At 41.5% G+C, this 27,927-nt stretch overlaps 1 long non-coding RNA gene across 1 annotated transcript; it reads right to left on the bottom strand.

The window, feature by feature from the left end:
* Positions 1–27,662, bottom strand: LOC115465188. The gene is made up of 4 exons (XR_003941348.1): positions 27,589–27,662; positions 18,127–18,181; positions 8,526–8,562; positions 1–83 (listed from the first exon to the last, which is right to left on the bottom strand). It is a non-coding gene; the product is annotated as an uncharacterized LOC115465188 (long non-coding RNA).
* Between the last annotated feature and the right edge of the window lie 265 nt (positions 27,663–27,927).

The raw sequence follows: 27,927 nt of genomic DNA, 5'->3' as shown, positions 1-27,927 counted from the left end.
ATTACCTTGCGAGGACTAGATGCCAGTTGATCTGCTTACTAACCAGACGAACAAATCCAAGAGGTAGTGAAAATTTAGCAGGGCTGGATAAAAAAAAAAAAAAGCCATACATTAAAAAATTACATGAACCGCACAACCTAGTTCACGTACAGACTGTTCATACAGAAGCCAATATTAACAATATTTGACAGAACAAATAGGTGGCAACACAAACACATCACAGTCGTACATTTTTTCATGCAAAATTCTACCTGCAGCACCAAAGCCCCGCACAAAGACTTCTCATACTTTTTTCCTGCAGTTTTCAAAGAGAAGCACTCATACTAGCTGTTTGAGGAAAACACCAGCAAAATATTTTTAAAAAACCTGATTTCTAAATTTACGCCCTATTTTCAGCCAAAATTAGCGGTAGTAATCCCAATGCGGGCTTACCGCTCACTACACAGGAAGTACCGCTGGGCTGCTGTGGTAGCTGGCAGTACTTCCCACTCCTAGTGCGCCGTCATTTCTGGTGCTACAAAAATTGTTATTTTTTGTAGTGCCAGGTGTACTGGCGGTAATTGGGCAGTGTCGCGTGCTGCCCGGTAACCGCCAGGTTTATGTGGGAGCCCTTACCACCACCTCAATGGGTGGCGGTAAGGGCTCCCCCACGAAATGGCCGTGCGGAAAGTGCTTTACTTGCTACATAGCTATTTCCTGCAGGAAAGCGAGACTTCCCTTTTACCAGCTGCTAGGAAAGCAAGACTTCCCTTTTACCAGCTGCAGTAAAAGGGGACCTCGATGCGTGTGTAAAACCCCTTTTACTGCAGCTGGTAAAAGGGACCCTATGTTTTCAGCTGAAAATTCATCTTAATTTGGGAGATTAAAATTGTGCTTATAAATTTAGGCCTGCTATTCATTTTCTTAAACTTATAAGCCTTATGTCTGAGCCCAGTGCTAAGTTTTTTTCTCTTTCCTAAAGCCACCCGTTTCCACCCATTTTTTTTATGCTCCTAAATTTAGTTAAGTGAAATTTTGAGTATAAGTTTAGACACTTGTTCTCAACAAATTTTCAGAGGACAATTTATGAATCTCTCTCTCAAAGGGGCCCTTTTACTAAAGCTTACAGTATGCTAATGGACATTGGTGCGCGCTAAATGCTGCACATCCTATTTTATGCCTATGAATCAAATGGTACTTAGCGCATGCTAATGTCCATTAGTGCATGCTAGCTTAGTAAAATGGCCACCATTAGGAGCATAAGGGAGGGAATTTATCAAGCAACATTAGGGCCTTAACAAGCGCTAAATGGTAAGCGACCCATTTTATACCTACGGGCTTCTTAGCATTTAGCACGCATTATTTTCCTTAATGCTCATTAAGGCCCTAACACTGCTTGAGCAATAGGACTATTAACCTCCCGAGACAAAAATTGCATCTCTGAACTCATCAATGTGAAAATACCATGGCTGCAATGACCCTGCAGTGGCATGGAGAAACTGGATAAGCAAAAAAGAGAGTGAAGTGGATTCTGTCTAGAAGGAGGGGAGCAAAAACACTAACCCCCCACCCCACCCCCCCAGTTTACTAAGCCGTGCTAGCGGCTGCCGCATGACAATGCCAGCACAACCCATTCAAAGTGAGTGGGCTGTGTCGGCATTAGCGTGCGGCTTAGTAAACAGGAGGGGTTAGGCATTACACAAAAATTCACACAATTCTTAACAGATAGGTAATTTTATAAATCCTATTTTTGCTAATTTTAGGGGTTTTCCCCCCCTCTTCCTCTTTTTTTACAACCTGGACCCAGCAGCAGCTCGTCTATCCAGTCCCAAGACCTAAATTAGCAGTGGCAGCTCTAGCACTCTGCCCCAGCAACTCCACCCAGACCCATTCCAGACTCTGGCAGCAGCTATTGTGCACAAAACTATAAGAGCTACTGTGCCTGTCCTATACAGTTGATCCCTGGATGCAGGCTCCATCTACCTGGGTCTTAACCTCAGCAGCACATGCTGGTTTAGACTTTAATATTTAACTCAGGCTTGGGAAGAGCATATGCCGAGCAAAATAGAGGCAAGTGTTAGGTATAATTATCTGGCAACTACAAATGTAAATTATTTTGTAATACTGTTAGTGCTCCTCAGTCTACCAAATCATAAGGTTCAAAAATCTAAAAAAAAAAAAAACCCAGAAAATTTAAGAAGGAAAAACATCCAAATCACCTTAAGATAATAGCAGCGTCAGTGGCTCTGACCTTAAAAGCACATTTCCTCCACAACAGACCTGCAGAAAGACTTTGCTACTGAATTCAGTGTTACTTTGTCCTGCTGCTGTTATAATAGCCTAAGAGGAGCTGTTATCTAAATTACAGTGTTAGCTGCATTTTTTTTTTGCCCGTTTCAAAGCATCTGCTATACTTTGAAAACAACAAAGTGCCTTTGCCATTGCTCTAGTAGCACATCCAAGTTAGCCGTCAGCACCTCGCAGCATTTCACAAACACACATAATATCACTGATCATTACTACAAGAAAGAAGATGTCAAACTACCAAAGTGCATTTGTGACTTCAGTAGAAAACCTCAGGCTGTTTGCGCTATCTAAACAAGAGATCTGTGCAGCATAAAACAACCTGGAGCATATAAACACAGTCCCAAACAATGTGCACAAGTACACACAAAAAATTAAAAAAAAAAAAACAAAGACCCCTTTCCACATTATTGTACCTTTCAAGATTAAAAAAAAGTGTTGTTATTTATTGTGTGTAGTGTGGCTTGAACACTGCTCAAAGCATTAACTAGCCTTTATTAGCCTAAGCTGGAAAATCATCCTTATGCAATTTGATATGTCAAGTGCATTCAATGTGGTAGACCATAATTTGCTACTTGCACTAATGGACAACTTGGGTATAGGAAGGTCTGTCCTAAACTGGTTCCAAGGATTTTTAAAATGTAGACTCTATCAAGTCAAATCTCCTAATTGTATCCCCCCCCCCCCCAATGGGCTCCAAACTGCGGAGTTCCACAGGGATCTCTCCCCTTTCACCCATCTTATTCAATATTATGATGGCTCCCTTAGGAAAGGTGCTCAATGCCCATGGTTATAATAATTACATTTATGTGGATGAGATAAGCATCTATATCCCTTTCAAAGATTCTATTAAGAAGTGCTATCATCAAATCTAATCTGGTCCTGATGGAGAATTGGGCCTCCACCTTTGAATAGAGAGAAAACAAAATGTCTGCTATTATCTAACTCTCACTGTGTCATAAACTGTCAAAACTTCACAACTGATAAAGATAGTTATTCAACATCCAAGTCCAAGCAGTCATCACAAAAACCTTTAAAGCAATGTGTAAACTAAAAAAGCAAAACAAAAACAAAAAAAAGCATCTGTTTCCTAATGATGTTTAGAACCTTACGAACATTAGTATTATCACACTTCAATTATTGCAATGCCATTTATGCTGGCTGTAAGAAATCTTCCTTGAAAATACTGTGGACAGCTCTAAACAGTCTACAAGATTTGAAAGTGCAGCTCCTTTGCTTATAAAGTTATACTAGCTGCCAATCAAAGCATGTACATTTGTTTTCAAAACTCTATACGGCTTAACCCCTGAATATATGCAACCTCAGCTGCCTGCTCAAGTTTTACCATGAGGGTCAGGTGTGTTACACTAGTTCAAAGGCCAGAGTAATGGTTGCAAACTGTGAATCAACGGGAGGACAGTCTTACATATGCCCTCTTTCTCATTCACTTTCTCTAAACAGAGGCAGGATGTTGGTCTGGATGAACCTACGACCTATTCGAGTTTGGGCTAATGCGTTCTAAAGCAGGGAAAGCACTTTGTCACACCACCCACCACAAGCTGCCCTGACTGGGATAATTCCCCGAAGACACTCAGCTACAGTCCTTATTCTGAAGGCTTTCTATTATCATAACACCACAACAGCATCCATACACACAAAGTAGACAACTTCTACAGAGTATATCCACAACTTAATTTGTTTTTCTCATTTCCATCTTCCAAAATTCCAGACAGCAGATGTGCAGAGCAGCAGGACCCAAAACAAGTCCGAAACAACACAACTTATACCTATTTGTTCCACCACCCTTAGGATTCACCTTGAGCCAACAGATTTATTTTCCATTGAACATAACTAACTTTGTATGAACTTAGTGGATAACAGTGTGCTCAACTGGACAATGTTGGCACATTTAGACTGACTCTGGACTTCTGCATAAAGATAGCTCTGCCCTCATTATTCAAGATCTGTCTTTTAAATAGTAGTAATAAAAATATCAAATACATTTTATAACATACCACTGCAATCCACAAAACAAAAGGAGCAAGTTCCCACATGCCATCTTTTTCTTTTGATCTAAGCACAGGTAAAAAGATTTTAAATGCTCACAGGTTTCAACCTAATACATGTTTAATGTGGGATATAATGTCATAAATAAGTTAATAAATAAATAGTAAACTAAAACAGGCATCATGTTATGAGAATCAGGTGCTCAACATTCAGAGTTTCTAGGAGAAAAAAAATCTCTGCAAGAATATAACATGTGCTAAAGAGTCCCTATAACCAGCACCTCCAAATGACACACTGATTACGATTATATTACTGCTCTACCTATGTAAAGTTATTCCGTTATTATACTTCCTCTGTGTACATCTGTATGCTGCACAAGCCGGTATGTTTGAAAATATAAGTGAGATTAAATAAAATGCTACCAGCCATAAAAAACGACAGCATGGATGTGGCATCCCACCTCCTGCTTTCATGCAACCTCCTTGCTCAAACCCCTTCTCCCCCCCCCCCAAGTTTCTCCTTCTATCCCCCTCCCACCCATGGCACTCTCTCTTCCTTCCTGAAACACCCCCCCCCCAACAGACAGCATCTACTCCCTTTCTTAACCCTCCCCCAGAATCTGCCTTCAACTCTTCTAAAAGTCAGCGGGCAGCAGCAGTGATTCACACACAAACATGCTGTCCTGTCGCCGGCCAAGGCATCGCTCGTCTCTCTACTGAAAGGCCCACCCTCTGACATAACTTTCTGCTTCCTCTGGGGCAGGCTGCAGTAGAGACACAATGCCGGGGCCAGCAGCAGGACAGCATGGTGTGTGTATCGCTGCTGCTGTCCGCTGACTTTTAGAACAAATTGAAGGTAGACTTGGGGAGGGGGTCAAGAAAGGGAGGAGATGCGGCGGGGGGGGGGGTCAGTCAAGAAGAAAGGAGATATTGTGGGCCCGGGAGAAGGGGTCAGTCAAGAAAGTGAGGCAGGCCATGGTGGCCAAAACACAACTCTTGTCGAGTCATTGTATGTTTTAATAAACTTTTCATATTCTGCACATCACCTAGCTTCCACGTTTTTGTAACCTTCACTTTGTTTGGAGTATCTGAGATTCAGAATGCTAGGGGACATCGAGATAATCTGTTCAATTGTTCAATTCGGCAATGAATTAATCAGTTAATGCACAGGGGAAAAAAAAAGTTTCATGCTTTTACAGAAAATCCTGTTTGTCTATAAATCATTCAATAAAAGCTAAGGAGATCATTTACTTAAGGTTTGCATACGCCAATAGTATTAGTGTGTTTTTTAGCTTGCTGGTTGCAGAGCTCAGGAAGATGGGGCTATCTTAGTACATTTACGCTGATGTGAAAATAATTTTTGCACTGCATGCAAATCTCTCTCATGAATTCCTTGTGGATATCCTGAAAACCGGACTGGCTGGGGAGCACCCGGGACAGTTTTGGGAAACAAGAAAATTTCCAAATTAATCGTAAATCTAAATATTATGGAAATTAATGAATCCACTTCTGAGACTATTTCATTGGCTTCCTGTAGCTGCCAAAATGGAATTTAAAATTTTATGTTTTGTTTTTAAATAATTATATGGAAACGTCCTTCTTAATTTTTATCTCTGAAACAGGTTCAATTTGATATCTCTTCCAAAAGGTTAATTCATGTTAACAAGATTTTTTTTTTTAAGTTGAACTTCCAGGTTTATGGAATTCACTTCCTGTGGAGATCAGATTAGAATAAAATTATATGAAATTTTGGATATCTGTAAAAACTTGGCTATTCACTAAGGGCCAAATTCTATAAATGGCGCCTTAAAAATCAACACCGAAAAACCACGCGCTTAGTGCAATTCTATAAACTACACCTAACGTTAGGCGTAGTTTATAGAATATGCTTAGCAGCTGTTCTTGCGACAAAAAGTTAGGCACATCCATTTAGACCACCTAAAACCAGGCCCAAATACCTGCGCCTAGAAATGCCCATTACTCACCCATTCCATGCCCCCTTTTTAGCTGCACGCATTAGAATTTGCACGTACCATGTTCTAGAATATGCCTAGAAAGTTGTGTGCGTAAATTCTAATTAAAGCCAATTAGTGTTGCTAATTGGTTGTTAATTACCAATTAGCTTGTTAATCAATTAAGTTGAGCTCACAATTTGGCCGTGCAGACAAATTTGTGCGCACAACTTAAGGAACCATTTATAGAATTTGGGGGTAAGTATCTTGATTAGATCTGGGGATGTTTTACTGGTTTCTTGTAAAACAATTGTTTCTTATGCTCAACTATGATTTTAGTCATTGTATATTGCATAATGAGAAACTAACTCCCCTGTTTACTAAGCTGTGCTAGCAGATGCCACGTGGCAATGCTGACACAGCCCATTCAAAGTGAATGGGTTGTGTAAGCATTAGCGCACAGAACAGGCAGGTAAGTAGCTTGGCTTCCATGACTGTAAAGCATCCTGAGTTTAGGGTTCAGATAGAATAGAAAAAAAAAAGAACTTATTTTTATTATTTTTCAGTTTCATACTTTTGCTTTCCCCATTCCATCGCCTCACTCTCCTCTATGCTGCTTCTTTTCCATGTATCCAAGTGAACTAAAATGTATCCACATTACTTTACTCTTTAAAACAGACACTATTCACTACTGTATTTCTTTGCAAAAAAGGCAACATAATTGACTTGCCAATCACATTGAAGAGTTTTAAGCTCGGGATACCATGTTTCTGCTTAGTTTCCTTTAATCCAGCTGCTCATCAATTTTTCTAATTAAGGGGCTGATGCAGAAAGCTACTGCAGGCCTAACCACACATACCATACAATGCAGGGAGAGATTAAGCACAGGTGTGAACTCTCACAGAATACATGGCCACACATCGTATTAAAATACTAGTGACCCACTGAATATACTGAAGCAATGCAGAGAGATAAACAGGGGCTTTTGATTCATGGTTACCATGAAAAGTTTTTCACCAGGTCTGGGCCAGCAAACAAGGATTCTCAGAGAGGATTTCATGACAGTTTTTGAGATTTAACTGCCAAGGTTCAAAGGCAGACGAAGAGTAACAGACACGTGTGCATGTCTGAAGAAAACGGAACTTTAGAACACACATTGGCGCCTGTTCTTCTGCACCTAAATTTTATGTGGGCAATTTTTGTGAGGCTCATATTTTGTGAGGCTCATATTTTGGCACAGAAAAACAAGGGCCAATGCATGCACACAGTTTCAATTTTTCCTTGCACATGCACACAAGAAACCACACTTACCGTGAACTCTTTGGGCGTGTGTCCAGCATGCACCCTCCCCCCCAATTAGCCACAAGTTTTCCATGTATAAAATTTGCCAGCTATCAGCTTCTTACACAGCAAGGTATTGCTCTCATGGTAGAAGCCACGTGCTCAGACATACACATGTAGCTCTACCATAAGCCTTTCTGCATTGAACCCCTAAGGTGAATAGTTTGAAAATGAGATAAGCAAGACTGGGGGGGAGTGATAAAATAAGTATGCAGTAAAGCCAAGCACCAACACTTGCAAATTTTTAGCTCCCCAATGCAATAAGCAATAACATACAAAAATATCTATATTAAGCAGCATGAGCCATCAGAAAAAAACAGCATATATTGCCACAGTAATAAGTGGCAGTTTGCTCCATCAAGAGTAAAATATTTCCCTTCCTGTCAGTGTGTGAGTGGGGATTGGCTCCAGGGAGACATTAGGAGAAAAAAAAAAAAAACACTCACTGGACTTCATGTTCCCTTTCTGCCACCCCACCACCACCCCCCAAAAAAAAACCCTCGAGTGGACCCATCACTTTTCATGGTCTCTCTACACCCCTCCAACACCTAAAACAAAATCCATGCCAGTCTAGTGAACCCCAATACCTGTGCCCTGCAGACTCTCTTCACACACCTTAAATTTGAGAGGCAGGAGCAATACCCACTCGCTCCTGCCTGCATGCCATCATCTTACAAAATTGGAGCACCTGAGCAAGCATGGGGATGCATTGCATGTAATCCGTTTCGCCAAAAAACTGGTGGCGCAGAGGCAGGAGTGAATGAGGTACGAACTGTAAGCTTTTGCTTATGCTGTGAAGGGTGACTTTGTGTAGCTTTTGCTTGTGTACAAACCCCCTTTCTGCACAGCATTAACCCTGCCAAAAGCCTGAACATGCTTTATTTCATCAGCCCCAGGGTTACCAAATATATTGCATTTTAGATGTTCACTAGGAGAAACCCACCTGTACCAGATATACTGCAATATGAACGATGCTGGGCCTATAAAAGAAAAAATTAAAATTAGTTAGGACCTTCATCGGAACTTTTCAAAATTCATTCTGCGTAAATATCAGAGAGACAGCATTTGCAATGTAAAGTCATCACAACTATACACCAAGAACTCTTGTGTCTGTTGATTAAACAGATAATTCCTTCCCATAAAAAAAAAATCAGAATACTCCTCAAAAGCACTTATTTGTTGCATTTGTATCCCACAATTTCCCACCTATTTGCAGGCTCAATGTGGCTTACATGGAGAGGCATAATCGAACAGCACCGGCCATCTTTGGGCCCGGCGCCATAAGCGGGCGGAGCCAAGCATATTTTCGAAATACGCTTGGCGCCGGCCAAATCGCTCACCGGTTTACAACAGGATCGCCAGCAGATCGCCGGGTTTATATGAGATGGCCGGCTTAGGTTTTCAGCCATAATGGAAACCGGCCCAGCCATCTCAAACCCGGTGAAATGCAAGGCATTTGGGCGTGGGAGGAGCCAGCATTTGTAGTGCACTGGCCCCCCCCTGACATGCCAGGACACCAAACCGGGCACCCTAGGGGCACTTACAAAAATTAAAAAAAAAAAAAAAATAGCTTCCAGGTGCATAGCACCCTTACCTTGTGTGCTTAGCCCCCCAAATCCCCCCCCCCCCAAAAAAAACCCACGTCACAACTCTACACCATTACCATAGCCCTAAGGGTGAAGGGGAGCACCTACATGTGGGTACAGTGGGTTTTGGGGGGTTTTGGAGGGCTCTACATTAACCACCACAAGTGTAACAGGTGGGGGGGATGGGCCTGGGTCCACCTGCCTCAAGTGCACTGCACCCAATAAAAACTGCTCCAGGGACCTGCATACTGCTGTCAAGCACTGGGTATGACATTTCCGGCTGGCATACACGCTGGCAAAAAAAATGTTTTGTTTTGTTTTTTTGGGTGGGAGGGGGTTGGTGACCACTGAGAGAGTAAGGGAGGTGATCCCCGCTTCCCTCCAGTGGTCATCTAGTCAGCTGGGGCACTTTTTCCAGACTTGGTCCTAAAAATAAATGGACCAAGTCCGGCCGGCGGCCTTTTTCCATTATTAGCCGAAGCTGGCCATCTCGTACCCACGCCCCTGCCCTGCCCCTCGTCCTGCCTTCACTACCCTACCAACACGCCCCCCTTGAAGGTTGGCCGGCGCCGCGACGAACAGCAGTTGAAGCCGGCCAAAATCGGCTTTCAATAATACCAATTTGGCCGGGATCAGGAGATCGGCAATCTCCAAATTTGTGTTGAAAGATCACCAGCGATCCCTTTCGAAAATAGCCTGATAGTGCAGTGGTGGCAGTCGCCAATACCGGCATGAACAAGTGAGCTTATGACAGACTAATAATCAGAATTGATAGACATATTGGGGGTCAAGGGGATGAGTAGGTTATGTCCAATATGAACATTTATATAGTTGTGTTAAGGGGTTAGGCATTTAGGTTGAGTCATTTTGAGTATGCCTTTTTGAACAGGTAAGTCTTTAGGAGTTTCCGGAAGATTAGGTGGTCACATGTTGTTTTCACAGCGATCGGAAGCGCATTCCATAGTTGTGTGCTTATATAAGAGAAGCTGGATGCATAGGTTGATTTGTATTTAAGTCCTTTGCAGCTTGGGTAGTGGAGATTTAGGTACGTTTGTATTGATTTTGTTGTGTTTCTGGCTGGTAGGTCTATGAGGTTTATCATGTATCCCGGGGCATTGCCGTAGATGATCTTGTGAACCAAGGTGCAGATTTTGAATGCAATACGTTCTTTGATTGGGAGCCGGTGTAGTTTTTCTCGTAAAGGTTTGGCGCTTTCGAATCTTGTTTTTCCGAATATAAGCCTAGCTGCTGTGTTTTGAGCAGTTTGGAGTTTCTTTATGATTTGTTCTTTACGTCCCGCATAGATTCCGTTGCAGTAATCTAGATGGCTTAGTACCATGGATTGTACTAAGTTGCGAAATATTTCCCTCGGGAAGAAGGTTTCACTCGTTTGAGCTTCCACAATGAGTTAAACATTTTCTTTGTTGTGGCTTTCACTTGGCTTTCCAGTGTGAGATTTCGGTCAATTGTAACTCCGAGAATTTTCAGGCTGTCTGAGATAGGGAGGGTGTGATCTGGAGTGGTTATGTTGGTGGGTTTCATTGTGTTATATTGAGATGTGAGGATGAGACAGTGCGTTTTTTCTGTGTTGAGTTTTAGTTGAAATGTATTGCCCAAGAGTTCATGATGTTCAAGCTGAGTTCGATTTCTTTGGCGATTTTCGGTAGATTATTTTTGTAAGGGATGTACAATGTGACGTCGTCCGCATATATAAAAGGGTTAAGGCCTTGATTGGATAGGGACTTGGCTAGTGGGGTCATCATTAGGTTGAAAAGGAGCAGTGATAGTGGCGATCCTTGAGGTACCCTGCAGTCTATTTTCCATGGTGATAATATGGTCGATTTTGATTTCACTTGATAGGTTCTGGTCGTTAGGAAGCCCTTGATCCAGTTAAGTATACTTCCACCGATCCCAAAGTATTCTAGTATGTTATGGTTCACCATGTCGAACGCGCTAGACATGTCGAATTGTAGGAGAGTATGCTTTTGCCTGTTGCAATTTCTTGTTTGAATTTGGCTAGGAGAGTAGTTAGTACGGTTTCGGTGCTGTGGCTGGAGCGGAATCCCGATTGTGATTCGTGTAGTATTGTGAAGTTGTTTGTGTAGTCAGTGAGTTGTTTGGTAACCACGCTTTCCATCAGTTTGACTACCAGTGGGATTGAAGCTACTGGGTGGTAGTTGGTGATATCATCTGTTTTTTTCTTGGTATCTTTCAGTACTGGGGTGAGTAGGGTGTTGCCTTTTTCCTTAGGGAAAAGCCCATGTTGAAGCATGTAGTTTAAGTGGGATGTGAGGTCTGCTATGAAGCGGTGGGGAGCAGATTTTAATAGGTAACTAGGGCAAGTATCCAATTTACAGTGAGTCTTAGAGAACCTATTAAGCGCTTGATTGACTGTTTTGACAGTAAGGGGGGGGGGTGAAACTTGTCCAAAGTCTGTCTGCTGGGTATTCGCCAGGGGTTGGGTCCAAACATTCAATGAAGTTTTCTATGCCTGTGATGTTCTGAGGTAGCGTGTTACATAGGTTTACAATTTTTTCATTGAAGTATTTGGGTGAGTTTGTCTGCAGGTAGGATGTCTGTGTTGATTGCGTGACCAAGGTGGTGTCTATAGTTTGTTCACGAGTTGGTATAGTTTTTTGTGTCCTTTGTAGTCAGGCTCTATTTTGGTTTTGTAATATAACCTTTTGGCATGTCTTGTTGCGTATTTGTATTTTCTTTGAGTTTGTTTCCATGCATTGAGTGTTTGTGTATCTTTTGCTTTTTTTCCATGCTCGCGTCTGAGTTTCCTGGATTGCGTTTTTAGTTTTTTCAGTTCTTCATTGTACCATTGTATCGAGTTGTGCCTATGTGAGGTTCTTGTTTGTAAGGGTGCTATTTCATCTAGTATGTTTTTACCATCTTATATCCCAGTCTGAGAGATAGTGTGTGGAGTCCGTTTGTGCTGTCCATTCATTGTTGTACATCTTTTGCCAGAATGTTTCCAGATCTATTTGGCCTCTTGTGCTGTAAGTTGTGCGTTCTTTTGGACGGTGTGAACCCTTTTTTCTCCTAGTAGGGATAGGTTTAGTTTATAGTGGTCTGACCATGGTGTGTTTGTCCATTTGATCTCTGATATTATTAGATTCTGGTCTGAGGATAGTTTGTGGGAGATTAAGGTCTAGTGTGTGCACTTTGATATGGGTGCCTGAGTGTGTGGGCATTTGAGGTCCCATTGATGGGACCTCAAATGCCCATTATGTGGTCAGCATCAGGTAGTAATAACCTAAGTTCTGGATATTTTTTTTTTAATTTCCGAGAAACAAATGCATAAATTTTGTCCATACCAAACCATATTTAGACAAAATTAATCTAAGAGCCAGGGGTATTCCAGGGATGGGACAAAGTCATGTAAATAACAGCAATTTCAGCCACTATCCACACAAGCATATCTGTTTAGCTGGACTACAAAATAGTGATCGTAACTTTAAACTGATAATTTATCCATTTAAGATTAGGTGCGCCTATTCAGTAGTCTTACAAACAAAGAAGTTGGCTGAAAATGGTCTTTATGTTTAACTCTTTTTTATTATTGTCAACAACATAGATAACAGGTACAGTGTTCAAAGGAATCACAGGTACAAGAAAGGAACCCTCATGCAACTAAAAAAATAAACACTTCCCATTGTTACATTCCACCCGGATTCCCGCAGGGTTCTGTCAATTGGTGCAGCTTTGTTACCTATAGCAGATACCCGTGTGGTTCATTATATAATCACATTATTACCCCAATTCCTCTCTTCCCTCTAAACTCCAAGCCTCCCCTCCCACCCCCCCCCCTACGTTGCCCCTAATCCCTTGGTTCCTGGTATTAAGTTGTCAATATCTACTGCCCTCTCAGAGTGAGGCATTAAAAGTTTAGCAATTGGCTCTGGGTGTTAGAAGGAAGTGTCTCTAAGAATGGGCTACATCTAGTTAGGAGTTGCTGAGATCCGAATTCAGCTTCCCCTGACACATCCATCGCTCAAAACGTAATTGTGATACCATATGCATCCTCCACCTTGGAGCGATGTCCATCCGGAGATAGCCAGTCCAAAAGAATAGTTTTCTTTGCTATTATGGTAGCTCGTTTCACAAATGCTATATAGCCTTTCGGTTTGGATAGCCCAATCTGGGCTTGCAAATAGTAGCAGTGGAGAGTAATGCAATGTGGTCGCCCATAACTGAGACACCTGCTTCAACAGGCTCTTCCAGAATTTCACCACACTCACACAGTGCCAAAACATGTGGCCCAAGGTCGCTCAGTCTCCCTCACATTTAGGGCACGCACCGTCTGCAGAGGCTCCCATATGAAACGCCCTACGTGGGGGGAATATGAAGCCCGAGGGCGAATCGATATTGTATTCCCAATATGTCGACAGTAATGGCGCTTGATGTAAAGATAAGACATGGTCCTTAAACAGTTCTGGGGTAATGGTCACCATTAAGTCTCTCCCCCACTCTCCGGCATATTTTGCGTATTCCAGTTCTAGTTTAGTGTCTTTAATATGCATGTGGTGGTATGTCAGGGTACCTTTTGCTGACAGTTTAGCAAAAAGGCCTCAGCTAATTCCACCTGTACATCCTCTGTCAAGTCCTCCCACTGTAAGCTGGTCATGTAATGTTGTAGTTGCCAATAATGGAAGGAATCGTCAGGCGTCATCAGCTGTAGCCCTTGAAGCTCTGTGAAGGATTTGAGTCTCCCCTCTTCATGAAAATGGTCTTTAAAAAAAAGTGGCCAAATAAGTTAGCCACATCTCTTTGAGCAGCAACTATGCACTGAATATAAACCGTGCTATTTTTACTGGCAAGAATACAGAAAGAGATAACACAATGGCAAGCACATGTCCTTATATCAACACTTATAATCAGGGATATTCAGGCCAAGAATTTGTGTTTGTTGAAAAAAATCTAGAGTTTCAGAGATTCTCTCTGTTTTAGATTTAAAAATATTCCCCCCCCCCCCCCCCCCGTGTCACTTCAAACTAATGATTAGTGCAGCAGCTTGAGAACCAGGGGAACCGGGTTCAATTCCCACTGCACCTCCTTAAGAACATAAGAATAGACATACTGGGTCAGACCACTGGTCCATCTAGCCCAATATCCTGCTTCCAACAGTGGCCTCCAGGTCACAAGTACCTGGCAGAAACCCAAATAGTAGCAACATTCCATGCTACCAATCCCAGGGCAAGCAGTGGCTTCCCCATGTCTGTCTCAATAACAGATTATGGACTTTTCCTACAGGAACTTGTCCAAACCTTTTTTAAACCCAGATATGCTAACCACCGTTACCACATCCTCCGGCAGCGAGTTCCGGAGCTTAACTATTCTTTTGAGTGAAAACATATTTCCATGTAATTTCATTGAGTGTCCCATGGTCTTTGTACTTTTTGAAAGAGTGAAAAGAGATTCACTTTTACCTGTTCCACTCCACTCAGGATTTTGTAGACCTCAATCATATCCCCTTCTCAACTGTCTCTTTTCCAAGCTGAAGAGGCCTAACCTCTTTAGCCTTTCCTCATGTGGGAAGAGTTCCATCTGGCTCTCGGCAAGTCACTTAACCATCTATTGCCACAGGTACAAAATAATATACCTGTACATAAAATGTAAACTGCTTTAATTGTAACCGCAGAAAGGTGGTGTTTCAAATGTAATTATTTATTGCATTTGTATCCCACATTTTCCCACCTATTTGCAGGCTCAATGTGGCTTACATAATAACCGTGGTGGCGAGCGCCATTTCCGGTATAGCAGATACAGAATGACAATGCTGAGGTTCGTGTAAGATAAACACATCAGGGAATAAGGAGGAAGGGTTGAGTTGTGATCAATTCGAGTCTTAGTTTCATTGAGTTGTGAGATTGAGGCATTTAAGTTGGGTCATCAGGGTATGCCTTTTTGAGTAAGTTTTTAGTGATTTCCGAAAATTTGATAGGTTGTGAGTTGTTTTCAAGGTGTATGGTAGTGCATTCCATAGTTGCGTGCTTGTAAAGGAGAAGCTGGATGCATAGGTTGATTTGTATTTAATTCTTTTGCAGCTTGGGTAGTGTAGGTTTAGGTATGTGCGTGTTAATCTTGTGGTATTTCTGGCTGGAAGGTCAATGAGTTCTATCATGTATCCCAGGGTCTCACCATAGATGATTTTATGCAGGTAATCCATTCTTTGATCAGGAGCCAATGTAGTTTTTCGCGTAGGGGTTTGGCGCTTTCATATTTCATTTTTCCAAATATTAATCCCATCCCCTCCCTATTATATGCTAGTACTCTGAATTCATTTACTCTGTGCTTTGCACAAACTGACTTCCAATAACACAACCTTTTTTTTTTAACATAGATTAAGTTAGCACCTGGGGAAAACCTACACATACAAACAAATTCACAAAACAGCAACAAGCCATCTACAGGTCTAAACAAGTTGTTTTTCTATTTCAGCAATTTTATTTATCATGCAGTAAACTCTTAGGGTGTAGTATATGGTGAGAGTAAGGTGCTAGCACTGTGACATCAGTAATATGTAGGCAGCCTTAAGGAACAGTAAGTTACAAAGAGCTGAACAGGTAAAAAATAGTCTTTCATTCCCAGCTTCCATGACAATTTACCATACTAAAGGGCCAATGAAAGTGTGCTAAGCTTACCACAGTTTTTCCCTACTATTTTGTTATACTTTTTTTTTCCAATAAAAGGGATTTAGACCACTAAATATATGCATTAAAATGGCAGGAAAGTTGTTGTTTTTTTGTTTGTTTTTTTGCTCTTACCAGGCAACCTGCATGATAATTAAGCACATATAGAGGTGTATTTTCAAAGCACTTAGACTTACAAAGTTCCATAGTAATCTATGGAACTTTGTAAGTCTAAGTGCTTTGAAAATGAGCCCCATGGTCTCCTGTGACTCTAAGGCCACCAGGATTACAAAATCCAGCCGTATTCACAGAATCTCTGCAAAGGCAGGTAGGCAGGTGTAAACAGCTGCAGTGGCTTGTACCACCCTCTCCTCCCATGCAGATTGGAACTTCTGCAGGAGAACGTAGGCTGGTTTAAACCAGCTACAGTACCTTGCAACAGCCTCCCATTCACACTTGCTTAATCTTAATGCATAACAGCAGTGGAACTGAGCACTAAACTCCTACTTCTCTGCAGTCTGAGGCCATTATGTTACACTTTGGATGGTTTTGTCCCATATCTACACTACTGACTTGAAGTTGTAGTCCTGCTTCTCTTAGTGAAAGTAAAAGACCCAGACGCAATGAGATAAAACAAGGACATTTCAAAACTACTAAAGATTTTTAAATTTGGGCATCAACCATGTGGGGACTATGCCTGGTGTGCTTAGACAATTTCTAGGGATCAGTGGATCCCTCCAGGGAAATCATTTAACATCAGACGCAGATTTCAAACGGACTGTAAGACTGCCTTTGTAATTTATGCGATACTCTGTTCTTGTGAGACTGGCTGAACACAAAAGCACAAAAGTAGAAAACCTTACTGCCCTTTTAGTGGAATATGGGTTACGTTTTAATCACACTATTGATAAATTTGAGATGGACAATTATTGAACATATTACACCCTTGTCATCCCATCAGAGACATTATAAACTTGAGTTATAAGTACTCTATATTCTGGGGGTTTACATGCTGAAATTGAGTGGCTGTCTCTTTAATTGCACAGCTGTAGTGCTGTCATGGGAATCACATGATTTAAGAAGCCATCACCATTTTTTTTTCAGCTTTCTGAATGGAGAAGAATATAGCAAACAGAGATGGTGTGATATTATTTAGATTTCCCTTCTTCCTGAAGCAGATCAATATGGTTAGGTTAAAAGGGAAATCATTAAGATAGATTACTTTCTGTCAAATAGTAGTAAAGATTTGATTACAGAATGAATTTTATTTTTGGAACACCAAGCAAGTTTTTGGATTGTGTATGAACACAAATATGGATTAAATGATGAGTTGTAGCCTATAAGGTCTCATGAACATATGAGCTAGTCATTTTGAAGTCCATTCACCATTATTTGTATTAATTTAAAATCTTTAGTTGTTTTGAACTGTCCTTACTGTTGATTGTTATAGTAGGGTCAAGTGAAAAGGTGTAGTACCATTGTTTTTGTATTCGTAATGAGATAAAGGCTGAAATCCCACACACACACCCCAACCTCAAATAACACAGGAATATCTAACAGTCCTAATACATTTATTTTATTTTTGTTACATTCGTACCCTGTGCTTTCCCACTCATGGCAGGCTCTATGCGGCAGGCAATGGAGGGTTAAGTGACTTGCCCAGAGCCTGTGCCGGGAATCGAACTCAGTTCCTCAGTTCCCCATGACCAAAGTCTACCACCCTAACCACTAGGCCACTCCTCCACATGACCACACAGCAGCACTAAGTTATTTTACAAGTAGTCCAAAAGGTACAGCCTAGCTAATCTACTTACCTCTTGTGCACTAAGTAGGTACTATCTTACAAATATTCATTCTGGAGAACCTGAAACCATGCCAGCTAAGCCAGGGTGCTATCAAAAACTAGATTGGGAACTCTGCAATATTAAGGTGCCAACCGAAGAGCAGCAATAAGACAGCTCCAATGACAGTGCAGCCTGCTCTCTTCCGCAAAAGACTACAGAAGGAGATGCAAAAAAAATGAAAGGCTACATTTTTAAGTATTCTTATTGGAACCACAAAAGTCTGAAACTTAAAAACAAAAGAGCGATGGCTTATGATGGCCAAGGTTTCCAGCAGTTTTCTCCACAGCCAGTGGCAAAGCAAGCTATAAGCAGAGGAGTTAAGAAACGATAGCTACTCAAAACATTGGGCATAGCAAAGCAGAAGAAAACATCAGGCAAGGCAAATCCTACAGTATTATCCCTGGGAACTCATTACAGATATAGATATAAAACAATAGGTTTTCCATTTTCCATCAATATAACCTAATTTTATTTACCTGTAATTGCTTTTGTGATGATAGATGATGCACCATGCCTCCTGTAGCCTCGGGGCTGCAATTATAACAATACTATTATTCATCATGCAACAACAGAGCAGCATCAGATTCCCAGATATACTCAGTGAATGCAGTTCTGCTACTTGCTAGTCTCAAATGGGATTTTCATTTAAAATTTGAGCATGGCTATGTATTGTTAAATGACACAAACGCGCACGTAAAATGTCAGTATTTCCGCTGACTTCTACCAAACCTACAGTAGAAGAGCAAGCAATGTACCAAGGCCCATTGCCTTCATCTACATTGCAGTGTTTAATCTGTAGGCTTGTTATTAACTATAGAGATTAACTCAGTTTCTCTTCTCCTGGCTCCCTATGTCCACTCCTTTAGACCAGGAACTAGCAAGAACCTATATCAGAGGAATTCAAGTTCAGCCTGTGAACCAATAGACCAGTGCTTCTCAAACTTCTGTGTTAACGGAAAATTCACCTGACTCCCAAATGATGACCAAAAGAGTAGGTCTCCATTCTCCCTCCCCCAATACAATCCAAAGCAGGAAAGCAGCAACAGCAGTGATTACAACAATGGCAGCACTCAGGGCAAGACCTGTGAGTTGTACACTCATAGATTCCACTATACTGTTTGGGCTCCCAGTTTAATAGGAAGCCTACTCAGGAAGGGCAAAGCCTGTGAAGGTTCAGTGGTTCATAGCTCTCTGGGCTTCTATTGTGAACAACGCCCATTGGCCAACCAGGCATAAGGTCACAGTAAAAGCTCAGTGTGGGGGGGGGGGGGGGAAAGCTCCTGTTTCTGTGACCCCATCCACTAATATTCAGAGTTCAAATGTATTTGATATACTGTAAATATAGTTTACAAAGGCAGTTTAAAAGGCAAGGGACAGGGGATGAAATGACCTACTCAAGATATAAGATGCCAAAAGCCATTAATGAGCAACATGCACAGAAGTATGGGGGAAAAGTGAGGAAACAGAGAGCTAGTACAACACTGGATACTTCTGGTTCTTCACAACTCAGACCTCAGGCAGCCGCTAAGATATGGACAGAAATATCCAAAGAAAAAATTAGTTTTGTGTTGCAGAAATTTATATTTTTTTTTAACTGGGTTTTAAATTTATACATGAATGGTTCAGACCGGATATACAGAGGGAGGCCATTCCAAAGTGTGAGAGCGACTACATTAAAACAGAACTTTCTGTAACTGTCGAGCTATATATTTGGCAGAAGAACGGGACAGTCAGTAAATGCTGGTGGGTTGAACGGCGGCTCCTGGAAAGGAAGTATAGGATGAGAAGTGAAGCCAAAAGGAGAGACCTGAGGACTGTATCTAGTAGCAGAGGACTAAGATTTTATGGTATTCTACAGACACTTGGGAGCCAGTGCTCCATTATGAAAAGAGAAATAAAAGGATCAAATTTCTTTTGACCACGAATAAGTTTGATGGTGGTGTTTTGTACGAGTTATAATCTCTGTCTGGTTGTTTGGAAGACCAGAAAGTAGTGAACTGCAGTAATCCAATCTTGAAATCTCTAAGCTATACAGAAGGACACATCAGGTCAAGGATTCAAGGAGGGACCTTAGAGAACATATCTGAGGGTAAAGAAGAATGTGGATACTAATTTGGAAAAGTGGAGTTGAAAAGAGACACATCCAGAGAGAAGTCAAATATTTTAACGGTGAAGGTGTAGCAGAGGAGAGTCCCTCTGACAGAGATGTTGAGCAGATAATCTAGAACAGCTTGGTGAGGAAATATCATAAAGGCCAACTTAGTGGATTTCAAATTTAGTTTATTCTCAGTGAGCCAATTTTCCACATTATCTAGCCTAGCAGAAAATAGAGCACCAATAGAGGATGCAGTCAAGAGGAAAAAGAAGGATAAAAGTTAAATATCACCTGTGTAAATAAAGAAGGTGAAGCCAAGTGATTAAGAAGAGGGTAGTGAGACAAGAAAGATGTTAAGTATTGGACCAAGAACTAACCTTTGAGGAAACTCTGATATAAAAGGTCATGGCAGTAACGAGGAGTCTGAATGGTGAGCAAGGAAGGTGTGCTCTGTAACATAGGAATAAAACCACTGAAGTGCTAGACCAAAGACGCTGAGATCCCTGAGACGGTGAAGGAGAATGGTATGATCAACCAGGTCAAACATGTCAAGGGAGAGTAAGATTCCATCTCTACCTTCATCAAGTGTTTACCGTAACTGAGCAGTCTAATGATTGTGTGAGGAAACCTGTTTGGTGGGAGTGTAACATATTCTCTGGGTGAAAAAGTCAAAGTTGAGTGGCCACAACTTTCTCCATCACCTTAGAAATTAATGGGAGGGTGTAGACAGGACTGCAGTTCACCAGAGAAGAGTCCTCTTTGGAACTCTTCAGACAGGGATATGTTATGGCCTGTTTCCAGGCAATGGGTAAAGTCCCAAGTGATAAACTTGCCTGAACCATGGCATAAACAAATGGGAGATCCCATCTGGGGTCCTCACCCACAGTTTGGAAACTAATGCTCCATATTCTAGCTCTCATTGCTTACCTACTACTCACTGTGTGGCTTTCAGGAAGATGCTGAACTGCCCAGTACTCAAAATCACATTGTAAGTTTGGGAGGGAGAGAAAGGAGAGAACTGGACAGCTACCTGCATAAATGTGGCACAGATACAAAACCGTTCACCACTACATCATTGGCTCAGGTGAGTAGTGGCAAAGTCATCACAGTCTGAACCATGAAACCTATAAATTTATGTTTTTTCAAAATGTTTTATGAAAATTTTGCTGAGATCGCCAACACAAGTTTTTCTATTTATTTAATTTACAGGAATGTGATACACCACAGGGGCCATTACTGGCACCTATAAAGTTAACAATAAATGGCATCATTTTGCTGGAGGAAGGGAAAAATAAATAAATAGAAAGGGTCAGCAGGAGAAAATTACAGGAAGCTAAATGAGTGGGTGGGTGCAATTAAGTTGTAGGAAAGGCTTGTTAGAAAAGGTGCATTTTAAGAGCAGCCTTGAAATTGAGATAGAACTCACAATGCAGAGCAATAGGCAGACCAGTCCAGAGATTGGGATCAGCCTAACAAACGGCAAAGGTACAAGCAATGACATTGCCAAAGGATTAAAAAGGTAAGGTTTGCCTTTTTGCAGATGATACCAAAATTTGTAATAGAGTGGACACCCCAGAGGGACTGGAAAACATGAAAATGGATCTGCAAAATTAGAAGAATGGTCTAACATTTGGCAATTAAAATTTAATGCAAAGAAGTGCAAAGTGATGCATTTGGGGAGCAGCGGCACTGGAAGAGGAGGGAGTGTGCTACTCCTTCCTCCACCGCGAAGGGACGGGGGGAGAGAGGGGGATAGTAACCCTAGTAGCGCTTTAGAAATGTTAAGTAGTAGTAGTAGTAGTAGTAGTATACCACCAGATTGGAGGGGGTTGGGTTTGTGGCCCACCAGGGCTTTTTTTGGGGGGTGCAAGGGGGGATTATCGAATCTCCAACCCCCCGTGCCCTTGCAGTTGGAGGGAATCCAGGGGTCCCACAGGCCTCCAGCCCCTATGTTTGACAAGTCTTGGTTTTTGACAGCCCAGGCCTGTCAAACAAGTGCAAGAGGAATCCTCCCACAATTTTACCCTATGATCAGAACTAATAGCATACCTAAATGTGCATGCTATTAGCTCCGATCAAAGGGGCGTTATAGCCCCATGCTGTTCCAGCGCTATTTTTAGAGCGCTGCTTGGAATAGCACAGGGCCTCTAATCACTGGGCTGTCAGAGTGCTCCTCGAAAACAATTAATAAGGAGGGAGGGATGGGATGTATCTGGGGTTTAGTGTATAGGATCTGCTTTACTAAAGCTATTAAGATTTAGCTCCCAGTTCAATCCCTAATGGACAACTCAAATCATTCTAAAATGGTCACAATTATTTTATTGCTTGATTGTAGAAGAATATGGAGTAATTTCATCTTCTAGCCTATTTTACTTGTTCTGCAAAAGACCCAGAGATTGTAGCTCCATAAGAGCCTTTTTTGGGTTAGAAGACCAGTGAAGACATTGTAAGATGTGCCAACACAGGCAGTTGAAGGGAATAGGCTACTAGAACTAAACCACGGCCAATATTTTGCCCAACAAGGCATCAGTTTGAAAGTTTGGGGGCAGAGCCTGAGCCTGGTTTATTTGATCCCTCCAACCTAAAAGGTGTTGCACTTCCTTGTGTTCCAATAACAGAAAACTCTGAGCTGAAGCACTAGAAAAAGTAACAAACAGACAAATTAAAGCGATAGAGTGTGTTTCATTCAAACAGATATAGCTTACAAGACCACATAGATCTCTTCCCATTCTTGGGCTCAGGCCCACCCAGCGGCGGTAACACACTGCTCTCTCCCCTCTTTTCTCCACAGCGTTCCGGCATCTGCCCGCCTGTCTCTGAACCCCGTCCACCTTACAGGCCAGCGCATGCAGCAATTCATTTTTGCTGTTTGCACCAGATTCACAAGCTTGCATCTGCCGTGTCCCGCCAGACAGAAAACATGAAATGACATCAGCAAGGGCAGGACGCGGCAGATGTAAGACTGCAGGGCTGTCACAAACAACAAAAATGAATCGTTGCAGGCACCAGGGATGCCTGTAGGGTACACCGGGGAGGGATGGGGTTCAAAGACAGGAGGGCAACTACTAGGACGTAGGAGAGAAGAGGGGGAGAGATGTTGGATGTGGGGTAGGTGAAAAAAAAACTAATTTTTTTTTTGTATCTCCAGGAAGATGAAGGGGGAACGGCGTGGAAGGGCCCATCCCAGTTAATTCTGGGCCCAACCAAAATACTGGATCTGGCTATGCCACCGTTTCAGATCTGATCCAATTAAATGGTCTGAAAAGAATATTCAAACCAATAAAGTTGTTTGTCCAATAGAAGGCATAGCAGAGATATCTGATGAAAAATGTAAAAGTATCTTCAGACTCTATTCCTCCTATAAACAAGATTTATTACTTACCACTCAGGGAGAGAGAGAAGGAGAAGGCAGGAAAGAGACATGTTGATATGAACAATATATGTCTGCTATACTTTAACAATTCATGGCAGATACTACTGAGAGGGATATGTTGCTTGTTTCCTTTGTTTCTGAACAAGATTTGAATGCAATTTTAACAAAAAATCTGAATCTACCTTGATGTTAGTGCGTTTACTCAAAATCAGAGAAATTTTCTTATCTATGATACAAGAGACTTTAAATCTTAGTGCGTCTTTTTTGTTGGCATATCCATGTAAATGTATTTATTTACGACATTTATATCCCACATTATCTCAAATAGGATTCAAGTTCAATGTGGCTCACAATATAAAAGAACTGACAAGGCGTTTTGATTACATATATATAAAAAAAACACAAAATTACTAATAACAGCATAACATAAAATCCTGATCATATAACATGTTTGTAATACATAGAAGAGAATGTAAATATGGACAGAGTTGTTATTGCAAGTTTAATTAGAGGGTTATATATTTCTATTGTTAGAGGTCCATGTTATCAAGTGAGTTTTCAATAGTTACGAAATATGAGATAGTCTTCAGTTTGACAGAGTTGTTTGGGCATAGAGCTCCATCTGGTTGTACTTTGGTATGAAAAATCCATCATTATGGATAGTTTCATATTTGATTTTATTACATTGAGAGAAGTGTAATACAAGAAAGTCTATGGATGATTTTTTAGCTCTATAAGATTCTACATGTAAGATGGGGATGAACTATAAATTATTTGGTGGCTGAATGCACATAATTTGAAAGTAATGTGTGAACTTATAGGTAGCCAATGTAGTTTAAGGAGAAGTGGGGTCGCTTTAAGTACAAGACGAGCTGCTGTGTTTTGAGCAGTTTGTGATTTTCTGATTAGTGAGGTCTTAAGTCCTACATAGCCTGCATTGCTGTAATCAAATTTTGATAGTATCAAGGATTGAGTTAATGATCTGAAAATTGTATTTTGAAAATAAGGTCTTAATTTGTTTTGTTTCCATGATGATCTGAATACATTAGACACTAAGTTGGATACTTGTGGTTCAAATGAGAGATGTTAATCAATTATTATTCCCAGGATTTTCAAATTATGCTACAGTGGATACGTTTTTGTTACCAATAGTGAAAGTAGAAGTAATTGGTTGGTGAGGGTTTGTTAGTATTAAGAAATTGGTTTTCTCTCTGTTAAGTTTCAGTTTGAAATTGTTTGCAAATGATTCCATTAGGTCTAGGCCTGATTTTATATTGATTAAGATTTCTTCGATATCTTTGTCAAAAGTAACAGATTGTAACATCATCAGCATACATGAAACATATAGTAACATAGTAGATGATGGCAGAAAAAGACCTGCACGGTCCATCCAGTCTGCCCAACAAGATAAATTCATATATCCTACTTTTTATTTGTACCTGTCCTCTTCAGGGCACAGACCGTATAAGTCTGCCCAGCACTATCCCCGCCTCACAACCACCGGCTCTGGCACAGACCGTACAAGTCTGCCCAGCACTATCCCCGCCTCCCAATTACCAGTCCTGCCTCCCACCACCAGCTCTGGCACAGACCATATAAGTCTGCCCAGCACTATCTCCGCCTCCCAACCACCAGCCCCGCCTCCCACCACCGGCTCTGGCACCTAAACTCGGCTAAGCTCCCAAGGATACATTCCTTCTGAACAGGATTCCTTTATGTTTATCCCACGCACGTTTGAATTCTGTTACCGTTTTCATCTCCACCACCTCCCGCGGGAGGGCATTCCAAGGAAACAGTTGAAACCATTTGATTCAAGTAGATAACCTACAGGTGCCATCATTATCTCCTATATAATAATTCATCAATTTGTGTCCCTGGATGGCTGGCTGGGTTCGTAATCGTATGCAAATGACGTATGCGTCATCTCACCTCCAGCCTTCCCCTCCATCTCAGTGTCCCGCCTTCGCGGAAAGATTAAATGACGTCAGAAGAGGATGGGACACTGAGAGGAAAGGGAAGGGAAGGCTGGAGGCAACGTGAACCGAGCCTGCTGCTTTCACTGCCGCCACTGCAATCTGAGGTAAAATGAAAGTTTTAAAGGCAGAGCGGCAGGAAGGAAAAGAGTGCTGTTGTAGGAGATGAGGGCAGGAAAGGTGAGGGCAGGGGTTGAACTCGACCTTGGGTGCTTAAAAGGGGGCAGGTGGGGGCTGGGGCGAGTAACTGGACATGGATGGGATGGGATGGGATGGGACAGGAGGGGAGAATCGCTCAACATGGAGGAGAGGGCAGGGGAGAGAGGAGAAATCGCTTAGACGAGAGAGTCACTGGACATGGATGGGAGGGGAGAATCGCTGGACATGGATTAGATGGGATGGGAAGGAAGAATCGCTGGACATGGAGGGGAGGGCAGGGGAGAGAGGAGAAATCACTTAGATAGTAGCCTTCCTAGGGCCCATTTCATGTTTTGCGAAACGGGCTTTTTTTTCCTTTTATTAAATAGAATGGGGGAAAGAGGAGAGCCTTGTGGCACTCCGCAATTAAGAGAGCAGGAAGCTGAGATGAGACCTGATTGTTTTACCTGGTAGAATATAGAGGTGAGAAAGCCCTTGAACCATTGAAGAATATTGCCAGATATGCCAAAATAATCTAACAGATTGAGTAGAATGTTATGGTCCACTGTATCAAAAGTGCTGGCCACATCAACTTGTAAAATGATGATCTTTCTGCCTTTGCTTAGCTCTTTTCTGGTTTGGTTTAAGCTTTGTTAGGACTGTTTTGGCACTTTAAGAGGACCTGAAACCTGATTGGCAGGCACGTAATATCAAGACAGAGTTAAGATAGTTAAAGTAATAGAAGCAACTCATAGACTAACAGTGACTACAGGCTCGTAGTTTGAAATTTCATCCAAACTAGATTGTGAGTTTTTGGGAATGGGGCTTAGGATTATTTTTTCCATTATTTTAAGGAAAGATTCTATGACATAGCATAAATGTTATAGTTGATTGCATGCATGCAAGCATTGTAGGAACTGTTCAGGAGCTGATTTTAAGAGGTAGCTCTGACATGGATCAAGTATACATTGAGAGGATGCATATTTTAGTAAGTAGTGCTTGACTGAGTCTTAATGTTGGTTTGGAGACGGAAATCCATATTCTGTCTGCAGGAAGGTAATTGGGAGATTTGGCAGGTATATTGAAAAGAATTGTGACTGGATTTGTAGAACCTTTCAGGGTGTTCCTGATTTTGACAATTTTCTGTTCAAAATAACTTGCTAGTTGGTCAGCAGAAGGAGATGATTCATCAACCAATAGGGGTTGTGTGTTTAGTAGATTGTTAACTAGGGCATACAGTTTACTAGTATTTAGAGATTGGTGGCCAATATATTTGGCATAGTAAGATGTTTTGGCTTTTTTAATTTTATTTTTGTACTCTCTTAATGATTCTCTCCAATTTTCCCAACTCATTTTGTTTTTTTCATTTTGACCATAATCTTTCTAGGTGTCTGCAATTTCTTGCCTGGTTAGGTATGGTGTGGGGAGTCTAAATATATTTTTTACGCGCCAGAACAATTAAAGGCTTTCTTTGAATTAAAAAGATTGTCTAAGAATTAGTTGGAATAGGCAAAGTGAGAAAAAAATGAAGTTGTCATGTTAAGCTTTTGCTTTTTTGTTTACAGTGTTTAATCACCAATGCCTTTATTCCTCCTTATTTACTATTCACCACTCTCCCACTTTTTGTGGTCTAAGGAAGTAATTTTTTTTTTTTGTATTATTACTTTGCTGGGTTGCCTGAACAAGAGTTTGTCTTGTGATATACTGTTAAATTGCAATAAAAATATTTTATAAAATAAAAATTAAAAAAAGAAGGCATAGGATCAATATGACTACTAAAACTTTGCATTACATTCGTGCTGAGAGAGTGCACTACTAACTTGGGCTCTAAGTCACTTGTTATCTCCTAGGGGACTGCCCCATCCTTGCTGCAAAACTGCTAGCGGACAGCCTCTATTCCAATATTAATAAGCGAATAACCATTAAAACAGAATATGTCACGAGAGTAACAGGCTAGAATGAGGGAGGCTCTGGAAAAAGTTCGCCTCTCACCAGCTAGTGGGCATTAAAACAAAATACAGGACAGTCAAAAAGAAAAACAAATTCAAACTTCGCAGCAGCCAGATGCTTTGCCCTACACGTGAAGAGCGTGATTTTGACAGCCACGTCTACAATATACCCCGCAGCCCAAGCAGGAGCGGCTCCCCTTAATATTAAACCCTTAACCCAGTGACAAAAACACTACCTTAAACAAAACCATAAAACTGAATTGGAAACGTGTCCGATTGTTATGACAAGCCACGTCTTGCGAAGTCACGTTTCAAGATTGAAAAATAGGAAACTTCTCAAAACCCCAAACTCCCCCTCCCACTTCCACTTCCTTTACACACTACATCGGATACCTGCAGCCGCCCCTCACCTGCGGCTCAGCCTCCGGAGACCACTCTACATTCACCAGAAGATCATACAACACGTTCTCCTCTTCCATCTCCTCCAGCTGCTGCTGCTGCTCAGCCAACCCGGCAACAGCGTCTGACGCTGCCATGTTTTCACCGGAAAGAACTAAAGTAAAACTACGGTGGCCAGCACTAGACACGCCGAGAACGTATGTTACGGTGGGGTAAAAGTCGGATCCCACGGATCTCCTGGGTCCCACTACTACCTATCATTTCTATAGCGCTCGAAGGCATACGCAGCGCTGCACACCATCCACAAAAAGACATGCTCAAAGAGCTTACAATCTAGATAAGACAGACAA

Source organism: Microcaecilia unicolor, chromosome 3, assembly GCF_901765095.1.
Source record: "Microcaecilia unicolor chromosome 3, aMicUni1.1, whole genome shotgun sequence".
Lineage (NCBI taxonomy): Eukaryota > Metazoa > Chordata > Amphibia > Gymnophiona > Siphonopidae > Microcaecilia > Microcaecilia unicolor.
The sequence above is the reverse complement of the archived record's forward strand: the minus strand, read 5'-3'. Positions and strand labels throughout refer to the sequence as shown.